General features: G+C 39.1%; 1 protein-coding gene across 4 annotated transcripts in view; it reads right to left on the bottom strand.

Moving 5' to 3' along the window:
- Rbp6 (RNA-binding protein 6) overlaps positions 1 to 15,000 on the bottom strand; it is a 1,287,678-nt gene that overhangs the window by 170,987 nt on the left and 1,101,691 nt on the right. The window lies entirely within an intron of this gene.

Below are 15,000 nucleotides of genomic sequence, written 5' to 3'. Positions count from 1 at the left end.
CGAACATACAACAGTTCCCCATTAAATACTCCCCGAGCTGTGTCTATAATTAATGACGCGAATCATTAATCTTTCTCTGTACCAGACGGCATATAAAAATTCCGTTGCTGTAGTAACTATAAGCGGCAAAGATCAAAAGTAAAAACATTTTATGCTCTATACTATGTTATAATGTGCAAGTCAAATGGTACTCTCATAGCTCCTAAACCCGTGTTCCTCTCTCTCTCTCTCTCTCTCTCTCTCTCTCTCTCTCTCTCTCTCTCTCTCTCCCTCTCTGAATTCAGAACTGAACGTGGTAAATTAAATTAGAACACATTACAAGTTACCATCAAACGACCTACATTTACTTAACTCTCTCTCTCTATCTCTCTCTCTACTCAGATTTGAATGCAGTAAATTAAAGTACAGATAAGTTACCATCAAGTGACCTGAATTTACATAATTCTCTCTCTCTCTCTCTCTCTCTCTCTCTCTCTCTCTCTCTCTCTCTCTCTCTCTCTCTCTACTATACCTCCTCTTCGTGATTTTTCTTGAATAACCTTCCACACTACGGACATCAATCTTCCTACCCAACGGCAACCCATTCATCAACGTGCGTCATTTACCCTTCTTTGCTTTACGTAACCTCCATCGCTTCTGGACCAAATCTTCCTTTTACCTGCAAGACTCTTTACCACATCCCCCCACACCCACTCACTCACGCACCTCTCACCTCCCCCACCCCCTTCTAACCTTCCACCTCCCACAAACAAAACTTCTTACCAGCTTCATTTTCTCTTGCCGCAGCCTCATTCTTTTCCTTGTCAACCTAATCTCTGGGTCTTCAAAACCGCGTCATAGAATCATTTGTCTTCGAATTCAGCTTTATGAAGCGTATGTACCTCTCGTACTTAGGCTGATTTCGTAAGGTTAGTTATCTCTGTTTCGTTTCGATCTTATGAGGTACCCTAAGATCATGGGATCATGTTTTACAAACAACTACTAGTGCTATTAAAACTATTACTACTTAGTTATCTCAGTTTTGGTCATATGAGGCACTCAGTGATAAAGAGGCCGTGTTCATACAACAACAACTACTAATACTACCAAGAGTATTAATACTTTTAATACTACAAAACGAAACCCGCAAATTGCACGTAACTTTAATATCGAGAGAAATCCTTTTTTCAGAAGCTCTTAATTATATTCGGCAGGCTTATTTTCCCTCCCCAGCTGAAACAAACTAAGAAATCTAGCCCAAGTCTCCTCAACGTTAACATGACCACATGGCAATTATGTTTTGCAAGAACAAGCGAAATAATAATATTTCAATTTCCATTTCAACTTCCGATTCAATCTTCTGATTTCCGGGATGCTCCCGACTCTCCTTCCAGCTTTTAAAATTCTGCTGAAATTCTGGAATGAAGCAACGCCAAGGATACCAGGAACAAAAAAAAAAAAAAAAAACTTTTAGCAAGCGTATTCAGAGAGAGAGAGAGAGAGAGGAATTTCTATAGAGAAAATTCTTCAACTTGTCTTGCTCTTTATAGCCTAGTTGTTAACGTACACACCTTCATAGTTTATATTCTCTCTCTCTCTCTCTCTCTCTCTCTCTCTCTCTCTCTCTCTCTCTCTCTCTCTCTCTCTCAATTTTAGATTTAACATAGCAAATTTAACATAGTAAATCAAAACATAAATACTAAGTTAACATCAACTGACCTGAGTTTACATATTCTCTCTCTCTCTCTCTCTCTCTCTCTCTCTCTCTCTCTCTCTCTCTCTCTCTCTCATTTTTAGATTTAACATAGTAAATTAAAAAATAAATACCAAGTTATTATCAAGTGACCTAAATTTACATAATTTCTTTCTCGCTGCTAACGTCAAACTCTCTATCTCTCTCTCTCTCTCTCTCTCTCTCTCTCTCTCTCTCTCTCTCTCTCTCTCTCTCTCTCTCTCTTTTCAGATTTTAACACAGTAAATTAAAATATACATACCAAGTTACAATCAAGTGACCCGAATTTACATACTTTCTCTCACTGCTAACGTCAGTCTCTCTCTCTCTCTCTCTCTCCCTCTCTCTCTCTCTCTCTCTCTCTCTCTCTCTCTCTCTCTCAGCTTGCCATCGTACAAATCTTCATAATTTCTGGAGCAAAAGTTTAACGACAAATGCTCTACATTTTTTTATCTTTTAGCTTTTATTTTTGTCTCGCATAATAAACAAGCGAAAAGACAAAAAAAAAAAAAAGTCCAGGAGCTCGTTTCTGAGCTAATTGTCTCCCGGAGTTTGCGAAATCACTAAGTTTTAAAACATTCAAACGCCAAGTCGGACAAAATAAATATAACGAAGCGAAATTATACGAGACACAGGCGTTGGCAATTTGCGACCGATTCTAATTAAAGAAAACTTTTGCCGCAGTTTTTAAGATTAAATCATTTTAAGATTATTAAATTACATAACGTTCTTACATCACTGCTTTGGAAAATGGAAAGGAAGACTGATCTACAGTAAAGCAGTTATGAAAAACATTAACCTGTGATAATGAATATCTCAAAATAATTTTAGAGGATTATGAATGCTAATGATCCTTATACATTTTAACGGATTTTAAATAACTGTCTGTATTTCCACCTAACTCCAGTTACCAGGTCACCATACTTCTCCTAAGACTATGCCCTACGATTTTAATTTTACCGACTCGCCTATTCTTTATGTCTCTGTCGATAACCACCGCCGTTGTAACGCCAGTCTACAGAAACCAATCTGTCTATCACTAAATGGTTGTACTGCATTGTTGTGGTTTTCGCAACCGCAATTAACGTTGCTTGGCCCATCGCAGAGTAAATTGCAACTCATTTGAAGGAAAAGGCGAGACTGATAATCTGAAGTGGCATTATCGATGATAATGTGATAATTGCTATCTGGACGAATATATAAAGTCCAATCGGTCGATCTAGCCCATGTTTCAATAATATCGCAACCCTACTGTCCTTTATTTTTCCAATAAACATAATACATCCTAACTTGAGCTTTTCTCTCCTAACTTAACCTAATCCCAACTTGAGCTTTTCTCTCCTAACTTAACCTAATCCCAACTTGAGCTTTTCTCTCCTAACTTAACCTAATCCCAACTTGAGCTTTTCTCTCCTAACTTAACCTAATCCCAACTTGAGCTTTTCTCTCTTAACTTAACGTAACTTGGGTTTTCTCTCGTAACCTAACTCCACCTGACCAAACCTAACCTAGGGGGCACAAAGTCCTATCTATCCAAGAGTGACTCACCACGCGATCGACAGCTGACGCGGGTCAGTGGCCCGTTTTTTTTTTTTATTGCAAATCGACAGATGAGCCCTGAATCCCAAACAGCCTATTCCTCGACCTGTAAGTCAATTGGGTGTCTAGGGGCATTTCCTCCAAGGTCATCCAAAACTGGTCGACGATCGGAGAATCACACTCTACAAAAAACAAATAAACAAAAAGACACATAAGCTTCGCCTTTTCCACCAGAAATCTGTGAGATGGTGTAGCCTCACGTGTGCAACAAGGACACCATAAGATTGGATGCACCAAGCTGTCACGAAGCTACCGACAGCAATTCTTATAAATGACAATGATGTTCAGTGAAAGAGGCAATTGTTTTCAATGACGCTGATCAAAATGTACACTTTAATAAACTGCAATAGATTTTGTATTAACACGTTATTTAACAAAACATTTACAGGACTAAGACACTATGGTTTATCATTTAATTGATTACCACAATTATTCTGAATCTCCTCCTGCTGAAGTTTCCCTTTACTACAAAACTTTCATTTGTCTGTCAAAAACCTATTTGTTAGCTTGATTGCTATGGCAACTCTCCAAACTCAGAGAGAGAGAGAGAGAGAGAGAGAGAGAGAGAGAGAGAGAAGGGGGGGAGGAGGGGTTGAGAGTTGTTCCGAGGTTTAATGGAAATTGATGTACGACACCAACAGGAAGAAAATATTCAGGAAAGCCTCTGAAAAATTGCAGGCTGCGCCAACACAGCCGCATACCCCAATTAATTACCCCAGCGCTCCCCAAGTTCAAAATACGAACTGTAGTAACTACGCGCATATAAAACTTTTTTTTTCTCCCCCCTCCATCACATAATGACACTGTGGCCGTGTGTAAAGTAATTCAATAAACATTAGTTGCCAGATCACGTGACTGGTGAATTTAAAATGGGGTGAAAAATAAATATAAACTAAATTCTGCGTTTTTTCCCCACATCACGTGAATGATGAATTAAAAAGAGAGAGATGAGTAAACTCAGCATTTTAGGCTGCTACATCACAGCTGCCACATCACGAGGATGTTGAATCTAAAAATGAATGAGGAAATACACAACAAATTCTGCTTTATCAATTAAATAAATTGAAATCACTTCACACAGCGTAGTACTGGCAATATGGCTGTGATCACAAGAAAACGAAAATGGGGAGAGGGATAATCATTTGTTTATTGGAGAACGAAGAATCCTTTTGATTAAAAAAAAACTATATATCAAATTGGACACGATGGGGATTACCTTATATAATTTTAGAATAAAATTAAACACTCGCTATCAACTTACATTTACTGAATACGATAAGACAGGGCAGATCGAGCATAAAATCCAAACAATTAGGAGATTTATTAAAGAAAAAAATCATGGACCTGTGAACTATGTAAAAATGCGTCGCAAGTTTCCGTTGGAAAATATTTACACGGCCTTAGGCCTATGCGATGCTACGGGATGGGAAGTTTGGGAATCGGTGCGGCGGAAAACGACGAGTTTCGAAAAACATCATTTTTATTTCAGCAGGGTTATTTTCCATAATGCGATAAGTGCCTCATGAATCAGTTACTCTAACTTTTTTATTTTTCTAATTTTTTTCCGGTTTACTGTGCACTAGCCGATTCACTGATTAGTCAACGTTATTTAATATTTATAAGAATGACTTTTTTACGGGTATCGTTTACAGATCATAAATTTTACAAGAATATCCTGAGGATAATCACAGTTCATATTAATTTGAACTTAAAACTCCACGCAGCATACGAAAACCTGACCACCGTTTAAATACCTTAATACAATAAAATAACTTGTAACATAACTGCGTTAGCATCATTGTACATACCACTCGTTTGCAAGCCCCAATGGCACAGTAAATTTATTCCTGAAGTAATACTTTATTAAAATCCTCTTTTACTAGACATTTCTCCTGATGCGACCTTTCATTTCCTGTAAGGATCAAAGAGGTATACTAAGGGTCTTCTGTGACCTTTCAGTTTCAGACAGGGGTCTTACGAGGACACTAAGGCTCTTCTGTGACCTTGCAATTTCATTCAGGATCTTACAGGGACCGTAAGGCTCTTCTGTGACCATGCAGTTTCAGTCAGGATCTTTCAGGGACATTAAGGCTCTTCTGTGACATTTCGGTTTCCGTCAGGATCTTAAAAGGACATTAAGGCTCTTCTTAGACATTTCTGTTTCCGTCAAGATCTTATAAGGACATTAAGGCTCCTCTGTTACATTTCAGTTTCAGCCAGGATCTTACATGGACATTAAGGTTCTTCTGAGATATTTCAGTTTCCATCAGGTTCATACAGGGACATTAAGGGTCTTCTGTGACCTTGCAGTTTCAGTCAGGATATCTCTTCTGTGACATTTCGGTTTCCGTCAGGATCTTACAGGGACATTAAGGCTCTTCTGTGACATTTCAGTTTCCGTCAGGATCTTGCAGGGACGTAAAGGTGCTTCTGTGACATTTCAGTTTCTGTAAGGATCTTACAGGGACATTAAGGCTCTTCTGTGACATTTCGGTTTCAATCAGGATCTTACAGGGACATTAAGGTGCTTCTGTGGCATTTCAGTTTCCGTCAGGATCTTACAGGGACATTAAGGCTCTTCTGTGATATTTCAGTTTCAGTCAGGATCTTGCAGGGACATTAAGGCTCTTCTGTAACATTTCAGTTTCCGTCAGGATCTTACAGGGACATTAAGGCTCTTCTGTGGCATTTCAGTTTCTGTCAGGATCTTACAGGGACATTAAGGCTCTTCTGTGACATTTCAGTTTCAGTCAGGATCTTGCAGGGACAATAAGGCTCTTCTGTAACATTTCAGTTTCCGTCAGGATCTTACAGGGACATTAAGGCTCTTCTGTAACATTTCAGTTTCCGTCAGGATCTTACAGGGACATTAAGGCTCTTATGTGACATTTCGGTTTCCGTCAGGATCTTAAAAGGACATTAAGGCTCTTCTGTGGCATTTCAATTTCCGTCAGGATCTTACAGGGACATTAAGGCTCTTCTGTGGCATTTCAGTTTCCGTCAGGATCTTCCAAGGACATTAAGGCTCTTCTGTGACATTTCAGTTTCCGTCAGGATCTTACAGAGACATTAAGGCTCTTCTGTGGCATTTCAGTTTCCGTCAGGATCTTACAAGGACATTAAGGCTCTTCTGTGACATTTCAGTTTCCGTCAGGATCTTACATGGACATTAAGGCTCTTCTGTGACATTTCGGTTTCCGTCAGGATCCTGCAGGGACATTAAGGTGCTTCTGTGACATTTCAGTTTTCATCAGGATCTTACAGGGACATTAAGGCTCTTCTGTGGCATTTCAGTTTCCGTCAGGATCTTACAAGGACATTAAGGCTCTTCTGTGACATTTCAGTTTCCGTCAGGATCTTACAGGGACATTAAGGCTCTTATGTGACATTTTGGTTTCTGTCAGGATCTTAAAAGGACATTAAGGCTCTTCTGTGACATTTCGGTTTCCGTCAGGATCCTGCAGTGACATTAAGGTGCTTCTGTGACATTTCAGTTTTCATCAGGATCTTACGGGGACATTACGGCTCTTCTGAGACATTTCAGTTTTTGTCAGGATCTTATAGGGACATTAAGGCCCTTCTGTGACTTTGCAGTTTCAGTCAGGATCTTACAGGGACATTAACGCTCTTCTGAGACATTTCGGTTTCCGTCAGGATCTTACAGGGACATTAAGGCTCTTCTGTGGCATTTCAGTTTCAGTCAGGATCTTACAGGGACATTCAGGCTCTTCTGTGACATTTCAGTTTCCGTCAGGATCTTACAGGGACATTAAGGCTCTTCTGTGACATTTCGGTTTCCGTCAGGATCCTGCAGGGACATTACGGTGCTTCTGTGACATTTCAGTTTCCATCAGGATCTTATGGGGACATTAAGGCTCTTCTGTGACATTTCGGTTTCCGTCAGGATCCTGCAGGGACATTAAGGTGCCTCTGTGACATTTCAGTTTCCATCATGATCTTACGGGGACATTACGGCTCTTCTGAGACATTTCAGTTTCTGTCAGGATCTTATAGGGACATTAAGGCTCTTCTGTGACTTTGAAGTTTCAGTCAGGATCTTACAGGGACACTGAAGGCTCTTCTGAGACATTTCGGTTTCCGTCAGGATCTTACAGGGACATTAAGGCTCTTCTGTGGCCTTTCAGTTTCAGTCAGGATCTTACAGGGTCATTAAAGCTCTTCTGTGACATTTCGGTTTCCGTCAGGATCTTACAGGGACATTAAGGCTCTTCTGTGACATTTCAGTTTCCGTCAGGATCTTACAGGGACATTAAGGCTCTTCTGTGACATTTCGGTTTCCATCAGGATTTTATGGGGACAGTAAGGCTCTTCTGAGACATTTCGGGTTCCGTCAGGATCTTTTAGGGACATTAAGGGTCTTCTGAGACATTTTGGTTTCTGTCAGGATCTTACAGGGTCATTAAGGCTCTTCTGTGACATTTCGGTTTCCGTCAGGATCTTACATGGACGTTAAGGCTCTTCTGAGACATTTTGGTTTCCGCCAGGATCTTACATGGACATTAAGGCTCTTCTGTGGCTTTGCAGTTTCAGTCAGGATCTTACGAGGACACTAAGGCTCTTCTGTGACCTGCAGTTTCAGTCAGGGTCTTACAGGGAAATTCAGTCAGGATCTTACAGGGACATTAAGGCTCTTCTGTGACCTGCAGTTTCAGTCAGGATCTTGCAGGGACATTAAGGCTCTTCTGTGACCTACATTTTCAGTCAGGATCTTATAGGGACATTAAGGCTCTTCTGTGACATTGCAGCTTCAGTCAGGATCTTACAGGGACACTAAGGCTCTTCTGTGACCTTTCATTTTCAGTCAGGACCAAACCGGGATACTGAGGCACCTCTGTGACCTTTCATTTTCAGTCAGGATCAAAGAGGGATACTAAGGCTCTTCTGAGACATTTCGGTTTTCGTCAGGATCTTACAGGGACATTAAGGCTCTTCTGTGACCTTGCAGTATCAGTCAAGATCTTACAGGGACACTAAGGCTCTTCTGTGACCTTGCAGTTTCGGCCATGATCAAAGAGGGACACTAAGGCTCTTCTGTGACCTTTCAGCCTCAGTCAGGATCTTACAGGGACACTAAGGCTCTTCTGTGGCCTTTCATTTTCAGTCAGAATCAAACCGGGATACTGAGGCACCTCTGTGACCTTTCAATTTCCGTCAGGATCTTACAGGGACACTAAGACTCTTCTGTGACCTTTCAGTTTCAGTCAGGATCTGACAGGGATAATAAGGTTCTTCTGTGATCTTCCAGCTTCGGTCAAGATCTTACAGGGACACTAAGATTCTTCTGTGACCTTTCATTTTCAGTCAGGATCAAACCAGGATGCTAAGGCTCTTCTGCGACCTTTCATTTTCAGTCAGGATCAAAGAGGGATACTAAGGCTCTTCTGTGACCTTTCAGCTTCAGTCAGGCTCTTACAGGGGCACTAAGACTCTTCTGTAACCTTTCATTTTCAGTCAGGATCAAAGAGAGATGCTAAGGCTCTTCTGTGACCTTTCAGATTCAGTCAGGATCTTACAGGGAGGCTAAGACTCTTCTGAGGCCTTTCACCTTCAGTCAGGATCTTACAAGGACAATAAGGCTCTTCTGTGACCTTTCAGATTCAGTCAGGATCTTACAGGGACACTAAGACTCTCCTGTGACCTTTCATTTTCAGTCAGGATGAAAGAGGGATACTAAGGCTCTTATGTGACCTTTCAGATTCAATCAGGATCTTACAGGGGCACTAAGACTCTTCTGTGACCTTTCATTTTCAGTCAGGATCAAAGAGGGACACTAAGACTCTTCTGTGACCTTTCAGCTTCAATCAGGATCTTACAGGGACACTAAGGCTCTTCTGTGACCTTTCATATTCAGTCAGGATCAAACCGGGACACTGAGGCACCTCAGTGACCTTTCAATTTCAGTCAGGATCTTACAGGGACACTAAGACTCTTTTGTGACCTTTCATTTTCAGTCAGGATCAAAGAGGGATACTCAGGCTCTTCTGTGACCTTTCAGTTTCAGTCAGGATCAAACAGGGATACTAATGCTTTTCTGTGACCTTTCAGTTTCAGCCAGGATCAAAGAGGGATACTAAGGCTCTTCTGTGACCTTTCAGCTTCAGTCAGGATCTTACAGGGACACTAAGACACTTCTGTGACCTTTCATTTTCAGTCATGATCAAAGAGGGATACTAAGACTCTTCTGTGACCTTTCAGTTTCTGTCAGGATCGAACAGGGATACTAATGCTTTTCTGTGACCTTTCAGTTTCAGTCAGGATCAAAGAGGAATACTAAAGCTCTTCTGTGACCTTTCAATTTCAGTTAAGACCTTACAGGGACACTAGGGAACAAGAATAACACCTTCATCGACATCAAAATATAACTGGAGGATGACATAAATGCACAATTCGATACGCCATACGCAACCTTAATTAAACTACGTGAATTTTTGGCTGTTAACCTGAAGCCGAACCATAACGCGAGATGAAACGCATTTACCTATTATGAAAAAAAAAATAATATTCCAGATGCGCTACGAGCATCAAGAAAACGCCATCAACGTGCAACATAACTTTGCAAACGCGTCCCAATAAACCAAAAGGCTTAAAATATAACCGCAGTCATGGCGGGTCTGCAACGGGTCTCGAATTGGGGGAAAAAACCAACAAAGCAATTAACAACCGAGCATTCTTTTCGTCACCTTCAAAAGGTACTGACAAGGACCTGTTGTGAATCCCCACTCCCCACCCCCGGGTCCAAGTACCCCTCCCCAAAATGGAATTGAACAAGACCTGTTCGCTGCGGTTTTGAATTGTTACTTGCATTCGATCCACAAAATTTTATTTTGTATAAATGGTATTTGGTGCCGTTAAATTATACCTTTTAATTCAGCAAATCTTGTCAACAATGATGGCTGAATTAAGTGTAATTGAGTGGGGATGCATAGACAGACAGACAGACAGACAAATATATATATATATATATATATATATATATATATATATATATATATATATATATATATATATATATATATATATATATATATACACAATCATATTACAGAAATCTCTAGAAATATCAATACCAACTAAATTTCTTCTAACATTCCAAATAACCAATAGCATTTCTTAATACTCATCTAAGTCCTTCAATACAGCAGGGCAAAAAACTGAATGAAATGTTCACCCAATTTATATATATAAAAGTATGTAATTTCATATATGTGTGTGTGTAAACTGAATTTATCAATGGAAACTGGCTCATATATACAGCAGGTACTAAAATTAAATACCTCGTGAAAGCTCTATGTGTAGATGAACAAAAGCAGCCTGTTGCTATACTAGTTTTATGAACAAAAGTCCTCTTTTGTTCAATAGACAATTGATGGTAATATCACTGTCGCCAATTCATCTCTGAAGCTGTTTCCATTTTGGAATAAATTGCTTGTGGTCGCAACTTGTATAAGTTAACCTCCTGTAAGAGTCAGCTTATTCTAACCTACTCTAACAATATCTAACAACATTAACGAATTAATCATACAATACACCAAGCAAACGAGTAACAAAATTGCTAAAGAATTGCTGTTGGGTTTGCACAACAACATCTAAAGAAAAATGGGGACAATTAATAACATGAGAAAATAGAAGAGCTCCCTTCAAAACTTCTACTTAAAAAGACCAAGACCCAAAATTCGCTACAAAAAAAAAAATAATAAATAAATAAAACTAATCCAACGCGATGTTTTCGAGTCTAAAGCCAATCTTTTGGCAAGGTACTCCCGCCCTTCCACTACCCCTACTCCCTCACCCCCTTTTCAATCCTCCCCTTCCCTCACACCCGCCCCCAAAAAAACTCTCTGCTCCCCAAATGCTTTTGTACTCTTTTTTTTTTTTTTATGCTTAAAAAATTTTCCGGCAGATTTCATAAGCATCCGGGAAAAGCATCTCCATCAATTCATCACGGTCTGGTACACACTGTTTGCAATATTCACACTCGGTCGCCTAAAAAAAACAAAAGGTGGTCCGTCAAGCTCTCAAACTTTTAATTAAATTTCAGATCTGACATTCATTACCATTTATTAAAAAAAGAAGAAAAAAAATATAAATGCTACTCGGGAACCTTGGCGCGCGCTCTCGCAGTTTAAGCGGGGTTGCCATTAGCCGCTAATGGGAGTGACAATCATTGCATTTGCCACAAAAGCACAAATAAATGTAATATCTCTTTCACGACACCCGCCCCCCATCCATCTCTCTCTCTCTCTCTCTCTCTCTCTCTCTCTCTCTCTCTCTCTCCATGAAAATCAACGCCATGAAAACAACCATAAACTAGACCTCCACTTATGCTATGAAGATAATTCAAAGAAACAATTATGAAGTATATCTATTATGCGGACTTGTCTAATTCTTATCTCAAAGCATAATACGATAATAATAAAACCAAAGAGGTAGACTGATAAATTTAACCAAAGAAGTCACGCTGGAAAAGGTCAGTATTAATAAACCCCTCTCTAACATTTCCAGATTTTAGGATATATATATATATATATATATATATATATATATATATATATATATATATATATATATAGTGTGTGTGTGTGTGTATACATATATATACATTTATATTTTATTATATATGTATATATAGTACATAGATATGTATAATATATAATGTATTTTCGTATACGCAGTACACACTAATAGCAATTTTCAAGTATGCAGTATATGCAGTGCCAATAAAATTGAATATATTTTTTTTAGAATATTATCATGTATGCGGTAAAAAAAAAAAAAGTGAAATATTTTTAAAGGGGGAAATTTATATTAAAATAAAAGTCCTGCAGGAAAATAATCTTGGTGTGACCCCTCTCTCGAGCAGTACGTCCCAGTGGTTAGTGGAATGTACCTTTCAACTTTGGTTATTTCGCGACTTAACGGCGGGCTTTATGAAATCGCCCCGGTTTAGAGGGTAATTCCTGTGTGTGTGTGTGTGATTGTTAACGCCCCTTATGACTTGCTCTTTCCCTGCCTGCCTCCTTTCCCCTACCGTGTGTGCGTGTGTGTTATATGTATGTATATATATATATATATATATATATATATATATATATATATATATATATATATATATATATATATATATATATATATATATATATATATATATATATATATGTATATCTCATATGATATATGAATATATATACATGTGTATATATATATGTATATATATATTATTTAATATATGAATATATATACATATATATATATATATACTATATATACATCATTTAATATATGAATATATATACATGTATATATATATATATATATATATATATATATATATATATATTGTATATATATATATATATATATATATATATATTGTATATATATATATATATATATATATATATATATATTATATATATATATATATATATATATATATATATATATATATATATATATATATATATATATATACAAAACACTCATACTATTCATGTTCTATTTCTCATCAAAGTGTTTTCTAACTTTCATGTACATAAAAGGAATGAAGGCAAAAAACATACCACATTTGACACAAGAACTAGTAATAATGAACCAAGTATAGTTTACACTACAAACACCAGAAAAAGAGAGAAGCATTGCGCTCTTCAGACAATTAAAAAAAGAACTAAATATGGCCGTGAAATGAAAGCTAACTCAATATAAGACTATCAATGTTCAGCGAGAGAGAGAGAGAGAGAGAGAGAGAGAGAGAGAGAGAGAGAGAGAGAGAGAGAGAGAGAGAGAGAGAGATCCTAGTCTCACCCTTGAACACCAGAGCTGCGAGGATTAAGTTTGTCCTTATGTAAACCCTCTCGTTGGGATGTGAGGCTAAATGCGAAATGGAGTTCGTGAATTGTGTGTGTGTGTGTGTGTCGACATGGTGCTGTAATACATGGAGCCCGAACGAAACTAAAGGTCTGTCGTTGTTTTTAAAAGGAGGTGGGAGACAGGAGGGAGAATTGACGAAGTAATAGGGAGAATGGGAGGGAAAACAAATAAGGGAATGGGAGGAGAAAGATGTCGGAAGAGTCACAGTTGAATGGCTTGAGGCTCTTTCCGACTACTGCCCAAATGAATGAAGTCAGGCTAAGCTAAGCTGCATCAGATAAGTGAAAGGGGGAAGTAGGGGGTGGTGGTAGAGGAGGAGGAGGAGGAGGAGGAGGAGGAGGAGGAGGAGGAGGGGTAAGAACGGGGTTACATATGGGGGTTGAGAGAAAGAGATAATGAACGAAAGGCAAAGGAGGGAAAGAAGTATACGTAAATGGCACAAAATTCTTCCTGATTACGGTCCACATTTATGAAATCAGGCTAAACTGCGTCAGACACGAGGTCTGGGGGGCGGGAGGGGACGCTACAGGAAGGTTAGGAACGGGGAGGTTAGGCAGTGCATGCGCGTGTCTAGTCACGCTTGTATTTGACTTCAACAACTGCTTGTGTGTGTGTGTGTGTGTGTGTGTGTGTGTGTGTGTGTGTTCTGGCTTTGGGAATAAACAAGGCTTGCACGCGCACACAAGTCTAACATATTCCATCTTGGTCGTAGGTTTCCGCCGGGCTGCCTAATCACGCGGATAAGGACAAACAAGAAATACTTACCCCTCCCCCCTCCCCGTAAGCCTCTTGTTTGGCAACGTTAAACACAAAACTAGAAATTCGACGGAGAATTAAACAAATCTTCCTGTCATGAGACGAACAATAAAACGATAAACTAACATGTAGCGCTCCCAATAATTTGAGGTAATGCTTAACCACAGAAACCCGAATCGAACTAAAAAAAAAATAGTAACAGGGCATCCAAATCAGGGAGGAAGGTATCCAAATATAAATTTTCTAAACAAATGGCATCTGCTTATTATTACTGTCCCGGGAGCCATTTCCACGAGAATAAAGTCATGGCTAAAAATACGCGTTCGATTCTCGTCCCTCGCACTATACAGGGCCTTGACGCTGGGAAATAAATGCACACGCATACTAACGAATGGATGGATACCTTTAATGAATATTCGCATATGCCAAACATTCGTGTCTTCCATAAGCCCCCAACCTCTCTCTCTCTCTCTCTCTCTCTCTCTCTCTCTCTCTCTCTCTCTCTCTTTGAACGTGCCAGCCGCGTCGCTCAACTACTGTGCTTCAATATTCAGCGATGATGCATGGATGATAATCATATTGATTCTGTCCATAATATTACTGGCCCGGATCTCGATTACGGCTATCGACTGATTTTATGCCCAAAACTTCCCCCTCCCATTCCCCCACCCGCAACCCCCTCTAAAATGTTGTCACAGATTCGAAAACTCGGACGGTGGTGGTAATAATTATGACTAACGAAAACCGAAATACTCGTAGCAACAAATCTCATTTGATTTCTTTTCATTTTTACCCGAGTTATGATCGCCGTCGATTTTGATCGAAATTTAGAATTAGACTTCCGACGTCTATTGCGTATAATACGTTATGATATAGTTTTATGCGCACGAGCGTGACAACGCAAAAGTAAATATTTCATGAAAATTAACCTCCCCGCTCTTACCCCCACTGCAGTAATGCAATAATCATTTCACAGGAAAAAAAAAACTTGCATCTCGGCTTCTGTATCAAAAACCCTCCTCTCTCTCTCTCTCTCTCTCTCTCTC

Source organism: Macrobrachium rosenbergii, chromosome 16, assembly GCF_040412425.1.
Source record: "Macrobrachium rosenbergii isolate ZJJX-2024 chromosome 16, ASM4041242v1, whole genome shotgun sequence".
NCBI classification, from domain to species: domain Eukaryota; kingdom Metazoa; phylum Arthropoda; class Malacostraca; order Decapoda; family Palaemonidae; genus Macrobrachium; species Macrobrachium rosenbergii.
This window is presented reverse-complemented; position numbering and strand designations above follow the sequence as displayed.